Source organism: Chiloscyllium plagiosum, unplaced genomic scaffold (genome assembly GCF_037043375.1).
Source record: "Chiloscyllium plagiosum isolate Xiang-an unplaced genomic scaffold, Cpla_swu_hap1 HiC_scaffold_31, whole genome shotgun sequence".
Taxonomy (NCBI): domain Eukaryota; kingdom Metazoa; phylum Chordata; class Chondrichthyes; order Orectolobiformes; family Hemiscylliidae; genus Chiloscyllium; species Chiloscyllium plagiosum.
The window spans coordinates 13,101,382-13,110,094 of record NW_028270169.1 but is presented as its reverse complement, the minus strand read 5'-3'; positions in this window follow the sequence as shown (position 1 = coordinate 13,110,094).

Sequence of the window (8,713 nt, the reverse complement as noted above, 5' to 3'; positions counted from 1 at the left end):
CACAGAATTCACAAGTTACAATTAGACACAATGTATTTCCATTTAAATAGATCATTAAATCAAATGTTAACTTGGCAAAAAAAATACACATTTGAATCATTTGAAGCAAGTGGAACTTAAACCCAGGCCTCCTGGTCTAGAGGTAGAGACACTACTATTGAAACACAAGAACCCTTAGTACCTCAGGATAGTGTTTGAGCCAAACCATCTTTAGCCACTTCATCAATGACTTTCCCTCCATCATAAGGTCAGAAGCAGGGATGCTCAGCACCAATCACAAATCCTCTGGAATTCAGCTGTTTTGTCCAAGAATGAGCCAAAGCTGTAATGAAGATGAGAGTGGTGCTGGAAAAGCACAGCAGGTCAGGCAGCATCAGAGGAGCAGGAAAATCAACATTTCGGGCAGGTGCCTGATGAAGGGCTTTTGCCCAAAACGTAGATTTCCCTGCTCCTTGGATGCTGCCTGACCAGCTGTGCTTTTCCAGCACCACTCTCATCTTGACTCTAATCTCCAGCATCTGCAGTCCTCACTTTCGCAAAGCTGTAATGAAGTCAGGAGCTGAGTGGCCCTTGCGAAAGCCAAAATGGGTGTCCAATGAGCAGGTTATTACAAAACACGTGCTGCTTGAAAGCACTGTCAACAAACCCTTTCATCATTTTTCCTCCTGTTTCCTCAGAAGCTGCCATCTGGTATTTTCTGTTTCAATGGGCCAGAGACCCAGGTTCAATTCCCCGCCTCAGGCAACTATCTGTGTGGAGCTTGCACATTCTCCCTGTGTCTGTGTGTGTTTCCTCCGGGTGCTCCAGTTTCCTCCCACAGTCCAAAAATGTGCAGGTTAGGTGAATTGGCCATGCTAAATTGCCCATAGTGTTAGGTGAAGGGGTTAATGTATGGGAATGGTCCGGGTGGATTGCTCTTCGGAGGGTTGGTGTGGACTTGTTGGGTCGAAGGGCCTGTTTCTACACTGTAGAGAATCTAATCTAATTTCATATTTCCACCTTCTGCTATATTTGTCTTTTGTATCCCAGGCAAACTACAGCTACAGTAAGTTTATGTTAATAAAAGTTGCAAGAGGCAGTAATCTCTAAGAATTGACAGGAGGACATTAATCAGATGTATCCCATCACTTAGCCTCTTAAAATAAGCCCCAATTGCATTACATGCTGCATATTGTATTTTAAAAATTTTACTCCGAGGACCTGGGCATCGTTGGCTGAACGAGCATTTATTTCCCGTCCCTAGTTGCTCGTGTGTTAAATTATATAAATAACCTATCAATTCATTTGTGCTGAACAGTACCAAAGGTGTCAGTGAGCAGTTTGTCAGCACATTGACAGCAATTATTGGCACAGAATTCACAGTTTGCGATTAGACACAAATTTATTTCCATTTAAATAGATCATTAAATCAAATGTCAACTTGGTTAAAAAAAACAGATTTTGAATCATTCCCATCAAAATATGATAGCTTTAATAAAAACACAACAGTACTGATCTCTCGAGTCCAACATCTACTCAACAAACTGATATAATAATCAGCCATATGACTAGATGTCAACCAGTGTGACATAAAACAATTACATCTCTATTAAATAAAGCTATTCCGGGACATCAGATCTTTCACTCCAGTGCATTAAACCCACTTAAAATTTGGGAAATTCAAATGAGAACTTGAGGAAAGGATTCTGCAGGAGTTTGCAGGACCTCTGCTGGGTTAACTGGAGGTGGGTTCTGCTGAAGACTGTAGGAGCTCTGTTGGGATAACAGGAGGAGTGTGCTGCCAGTGACTGTAGGAGGCATATTGGGTTTTCAAGGGGCTGTGCCGGGTTTAGTGGAGGAGACCTCTGCTGGAAACTGTGGGAGCTTTGCTGGCTTTTCTGGGGGCTCTGCTGGAAACTGGGAGCTCTTTTGGGTTTACAGAGGGTACTAATGGGGACTGTAGGAGCTCTGCTGGGTGTCTGCGAGGAGGACTCTGTTGGAGATTGTCGGAGCTCTTCCGGATTTAAAGGAGAAGGACTCTGCTGGCAGCTACAGGAGCTCTGCCAGGTTTACCGGAAGGTTCTGCTCAAAACTGTGGGAGCTCTGCTGGGTTTACAGAGGGTTCTGCTCAAAACTGTGGGAGCTCTGCTGGAGACTGTATAAGCTTTGCTGGGTTTACAGTGGGATCTCTGCTGGAGACTTTAGGAACTCTGATGGATTTACAGGAAGTTCTACTGGAAACAGCGCTCTGCTGAGTTTACAGGAGGGTTCTGCTGGACATTGTATGAGCGCTGCTGGGTTTTACAGGAGGAGGGCTCTGCTGGAGACTGTGGGAGCTCTACTGGATTTACAGGATGAGGGCTCTGTTGGAGACTGTGGGAGCTCTGCTGTGCTTGCAGGAGGAGGTGTGCGCTGGTAATTAGTTGTCAATCATAATCGCAAAGAGATCATTAATCAGATTCATGCTCTTAAAACCAAAATAATAATTAATCCTATATTTCCAGCTCCTGTAATTCTTCCAAAAACTGCTTCCAGTATATCATACAGTGTTACTTTGTGTAAATGGTATAACCATCTATCAACACACTGTGAATAGTACTAGAGACATTTAGTAACTTTTGTCAAGTCATTCACTGAATTCTGAAGTTGTTCCTGCGAAACTGTGATCAAGGACCCAAGGTCAGAGGAACAGCAGTCAGATTGAAACAAAGATAAAAGGTGACACGGTATCACATCTGTTCTCCATTCCTAACTGCCTTCTGGGGAGGTGATGGGGTGTGCTGCCTTCTTGAACCACTGCAGTCCATGTACTCGAGGTACAGTTAGGAGGGGAGTCCCTGGATTCTGACTCTTACATGATCGGCAACATAGTCAGGATCGTGGGTGGCTTTGAACTTGCTGTTGGTGGTGTCCCTCTATGTTGGCTGCCCTTTGTCTTTTTAGATAGGAGAGATTGCACATCTGAAGGAGGAGACTTAATGGAGTTAAACTTAACAAAGTGTTAACAGGCAGTTCTCGACCCTCCAGCCATTGGAAGTAAGCTGGCTCAATCTCTCGATGTATTAATATTAATAAAATGCTCTGAATACCTTACAGATTCAAAACGTACTGTTATGCATTGTAACCAATTGCGATCAATGTTTTAAATTATATAATATCAAAATCTGTCTAAGTTGCTGAATTCTATTCATTGGAAGCCAGACATTGAAGCCCTATGGTAGTACTTATCTGACAGGTTGCTTCATCTTTATATCTACCATTGTAACATAACAAAGCCCCTCTGAACAGATTGATGAGAAAATATCTCTAATTCCCATCTGATGAGGAACATTAGATTAGATTCCCTACAGTATGGAAACAGGCCCTTCGGCCCAACAAATCCACACCGACCCTCCGAAGAGTAACCCACCCAGACCCATTGCCCTACCCTATACTTACCCCTGACTAATACACCCAACCTACATATCCCTGAACACCATGGGCAATTTAGCATGGCCAATTCACCTGACCTATACATCTTTGGACTGTGGGAGGAAACCGGAGCACCCAGACGACACCCACCCAGACACGGGGTGAATGTGCAAACTCCACACAGACAGTTGCCCGAGGCTGGAATTGAACCTGGGTGCCTAGCAGTGAGGCAGCAGTGCTAAACACTGAGCCACCATGCCACCCCAAAGGTTGGGTTAAGTCAGAGTTTAATTGCCATCTGGTATTGGCAATAGGGGAATTAAATATTTTCCAATCAACCTATTACAGAGATGTTATCACACACCTCTGGAGCAAGTGGCACTGAAAACTTGGCCTCCTGGCTCAGAGATAGAGATGCTACTACCACACCACAAGGGCCCAATAGGGGATTTATTTTTGTGGAGACACTGAGCATCCAAAACCCTCTGGGATGGAGAGCTCTCAGTGAATTAACTGTGGTCACACCAGGACCAGAGGCTTCCCTCTCCATTAGGGATAGACTATTGGTTACACAACTTGGGGGGGGGGGGTGGGGGGGGAGAAAGAACGAGAGGAGGAATGGCCTTCAGGATTTACCACAGCACATCTGGGATTGAACTCAAGCTGGGTTAGGAGTATTCCGAGCCAGACACTCACTGTCTAGCCAACTGGGCTAACCAACCCTCTGTCCTAAGTAGCAATCTCATTCTGACATTGTGCCCACATTCCCGGCTCCTTAGCCCTGACATGAACAGAATGGGCCAAATGGTCTCCCTGTGCTCTGTAACCATTTTGCAAGACTCTGCTGCAAGTGACCCAGCTTGGGGAAAATAAACCACATGAGCATTAAATAAAATTACATTCAATTATTCTTTGAATGCTTTCACTTCTTAGAGTACCCTGACCTACTATGTGCAGAGTCACACTGAGATCCTCTGGTAATTAAAATGTACTCTCCTCACCTCATGACGAAGCTCAAGGACTCTCCAAAATAGACGGGCAAGAGGCTGAAAGAGCACAGCAAGCCAGGCAGCATCAGGAGGGGGAGAGGTTGACGGTTCAGGTGTAACCCTTCTTCAGTTAACACCTGAAACGTTGACGTCACAACCTCCTGATGCTGCCTGGCCTGCTGTGTTCATCCAGCATCTGCAGGTTTTTTTTTGTCTCTAAAGGACTCTCACAAAGCAAGATCCTGCCTTGAAACTGCTGCTTTGTCTAAAAGCAGACCACATCTTAGCATTGCATTCAAATCTACTAAATCACTCCCCTTTATGTCACACCATTTCCCAGACACCATTTCCCAGATATGAGCTTTCAGTGGTCAGGACACACCCCACCTTTCACATATTAAAAAAGCTCCATGTGAGTATACTTCATTGCTAATGAAGTGTAACATTCAGATTTGGTTACAGTCAGTCGGATTAAATGAGCTAAGGCAGAAATGGTCCATTTAACTATTTTTAAAACTGTATATATGTACATAAACAGTCTGCAGAAATGCTGGATCCAGACATGTTTCCAGCTGACTTGTGTTCACTAGGGTTTAACTGTATATATTATTTTCGGGGGCCATTGGTTTACAGCGACTGAATAAGTCAAATTGCATTTTCATTACAAGGGCTATATTTAAGGATTTTATTCTCTGCTTGGGTTCCTTCTTCTGTTCAGGAAACAAGGTTTTTCACAAAGTGAAAAGGGGCTGCTTCTATCCATGATGTGGAGAGGTTATTTTCCATGGCTGTAGAGCTTCTGCGCTACTCAGGACTAAGCTGTGGAGCAATTTTAACAGTGCGTTGGTTAGCCAGACATGGTGTACAGCTCAAAGTCAAAATTAGGGTGGCGCTGGAAAAGCACAGCAGGTCAGGCAGCATCCGAGGAGCAGGAAAATCGATGTTTTGGGCATAAGCCCTTCATCAGGAATCAGCTAATTTTCCTGCTCTGCGGATGCTGCCTGACCTGCTGTGCTTTTCCAGCACCACACTAATCTTGACTCTAATCTCCAGGATCTGCAATCTTCACTTTTGCTATGATGTACAGCTCAGAATGATCCCAGCTAGTTTGGTTCGATCGCTGGAGGCCAAAACCTGTTTTTATTTAATCCCCCCCACGAACATTATAGATAACTGGTTTGCAATTCAGAGTGACACCAATAGCGTTCGTTCAATTCCCACACCAGCTGATGTTACCATAAAGGATTCCCCTTCTCAACCTCTCTCTTCACTTGAGGTGTGGTGACCTTCAGGTTAAGATTAGATTAGATTACCTACAGTGTGGAAACAGGCCCTTCGGCCCAACAAGTCCACACCAACTCTCCGAACAGCAGTCCACCCAGACCCATTCCCCTACATTTTTACCCCTGACTAATGCACCTAACACTACGGGCAATTTAGCATGGCCAATTCACCGGACCTGCACATCTTTGGACTGTGGGAGGAAACCCACACAGACACGGAGAACGTGCAAACTCCACACAGACAGTTGCCCGGGGGTGGGAATTGAACCCGGGTCCCTGGCGCTGAGGCAGCAGTGCTAACCACTGTGCCACCCCAAAACCGCCACCAGTCGTGTAAGCAGTCCCACAGCAATTTTAATAATCAAATAGTCTGCTTCAGAGAATCCCCACAGCATGGCAAGCAGACCATTTGGTCCATCAAATTCACACCGACCCTCTGAAGGGCATCCCATTCAGACCCAGATCCAACCCCCACCTTACCCCTGAAACCTTGCATTTCCTCTGGCCAATCCACTCTAACCTGCACGTTTTTGGACTGTGGGAGGAAACCCACCCAGAAGCTGGGAAAATGTGCAAACTCCACATGGACAGTCACCCTATGTTGGAATTGAACCCTGGTACCTGATACTGAGGCAGCAGTGCTAAGCACTGAGCCACCGTGCCACCGCATTATTTCTAATGGAGCGAGATTTCTATGGTTTGGAGGAGACCGTGGCTAATTGCCTGAGATCTCTGAAGCTCTCCAGCCTAGTTGTAAAGTATATTCAAGACTGGAATCAATAGCATTTGTGGACACTAAGAGTGTCACAGAGTGGAGGTTAAATGTCAGCCATAATCTCACTGAAAGGCAGTAGGTTTGAGGGGTGCTATCATCTGCTCTGAGTCCCTGTTCTTACAACTACATAAAGAGGGAAGATAGAATTCAGATGGTGAAATGGTCCTCGATGATTTTGCCATGTTCAGCACCAGTGCACCTATCTGAGTCCACCACAGACACCATATGCTTTCCCTGGAGCGTCGGAGGCTGAGGGGTGTCCTTATAGAGGTTTACAAAATTGTGAGGGGCATGGATAGGGTAAATAGACAAAGTATTTTCCCTGGGGTCGGGGAGTCCAGAAGTAGAGGGTATAGGTTTAGGGGGAGAGGGGAAAGATATTAAAGAGCCCTAAGGGGCAATTTTTTCACGCAGAGGGTGGTACGTGTATGGAATGAGCTGCCAGAGAATGTCCATTCTTTGGTGTGACATCAGGTATACTCTCGACTGACACTTCGAACACAGGAACTAGGAGCAGGAGTAGGCCGTCTGGCCCCTCGGGCCTGCTCCGCCATTCAATAAGATCATGGCTGATCCTTTCATGGACTCAGATCCACTTACCCGCCCTCTCACCATATCCCTTAATTCCTTTATCGTTCAAAAAAAAAAACTACCTTATCTTTAAAAATGTTTACTGAAATAGCGTTAACTACTTAATTGGGGAGGGAATTCCGTAGATTCACAGCCCTCTGGGTGAAGAAGTTCCTTCTCTATTCCGTCCTAAATCTGCTCCCCCTAATTTTGAGGCTATGCCCTCTTGCCCTAGTTATACCTGCCAGTGGAAACATCCTCTCTACCTCCAACTAAGCTATTCCCTTCATAATTTTAGATGCTTCAATAAGATCCCCCCATATTCTTGTAAATTCCAATGAATATAATCCCAGTCTACTCAGTCTCTCCTCATAAGCCAACCCCCTCAACTCCAGAATCAACCTGGTGAACCTCCCCTAGTGCCAGGACATCATTCCTGTGTGTCGGTCATTATTGATGAGATGGAAGTCTTATTCCAGAAAAAGTTAAATGACAACAAGCAGTGCCATGTGCAATGCAATATTATCAGCTATCACGTCAGGACCAACCAACTGCAAAAAATACCATCGTCTGCACAATCCTGGGCAATGGCGCAGTTTAAGAGATTTTTCACATTGTGGGGATAGAGTTAATACAAAGCAGCAGTTATTGAATTTTAATCCAATTTTAATCTGCACAAAAAAAACTGTAATCTTTATCAATGATAACGTTTACTTTTAAAAGACTGTCTGACTGATAACCACCGCAAAACATTTCCTTTCACAATTAAAGCAAAATTCTGTGGATACTTGAAAAGCAATGAACTCGATAGCTCCAATCCCAATGACCTGAAGCCATAATAATTACAAAGTACGTAATAGTCTCTCTTTGCAAAGCTCACTCCCCACCCACAACCACCCCCCCCCCCCCCCAAATCTAATGCAGGACAATGTATTTTCTAAATTTAAATCAACTTACTTGGGCATGTTATAACACATCTCCGTGGCACTCGGGACTTAAACCTGGACCTTCTGATTGAGAGGAGACTACCACAGTTCATCACAAGGAGCCCGCACCCGCCCACCCCACGTTTTGCAGGATATAAGTGTTTAAGCAGCTTGGTCACCAATTAAAACTGGTGCTTAAAGCTTAAAGATTAGGGAGCAACACCCTGAGAATAAGATCTCGTGTCCAGTCACCGGAAAAAGCTCTTGGTGATAAAATCACACACAGTTCATCTCGGGTATGGGGAGGCTGAGTAGGTTTGGCTTGTGTGCATTGGATTTTAGAGTAACGAGAGGCATTAGTGATTTTAAAGGGGCTTAATGAGGAAACGAATGTTACCCCTTATGGGAGTAAGTACAACCATAACCTCAGTGTAGATGGTCACCCAGTTAGAAGAGAGATGAGGAGGCATTTCTTCAGGGGGTAGGGAGTCAATGGAATTCTTTATCACAGAGGTTGGGTAATGCTGTGTAGTCAAGGCTGAGACTTACAGATTTTTAACTGGTAAAAGAATCAAGGGTTATAGGGAAAAAGGAGTAAAGTGGAGGATAATCAGATCAGCCAGGATCTCCGCATGGCAGCACAGTCTCGGTGGACTGAATGGCTGATGAATTATGGTGTTACAGCCAAGAGACATCAGGAGAGCACCCCTTCCTCTCAGCGCAATACAAAGCCATTTCCAAATGAGTCACAATGGACAAGCACCCAACATTAATGAAGTG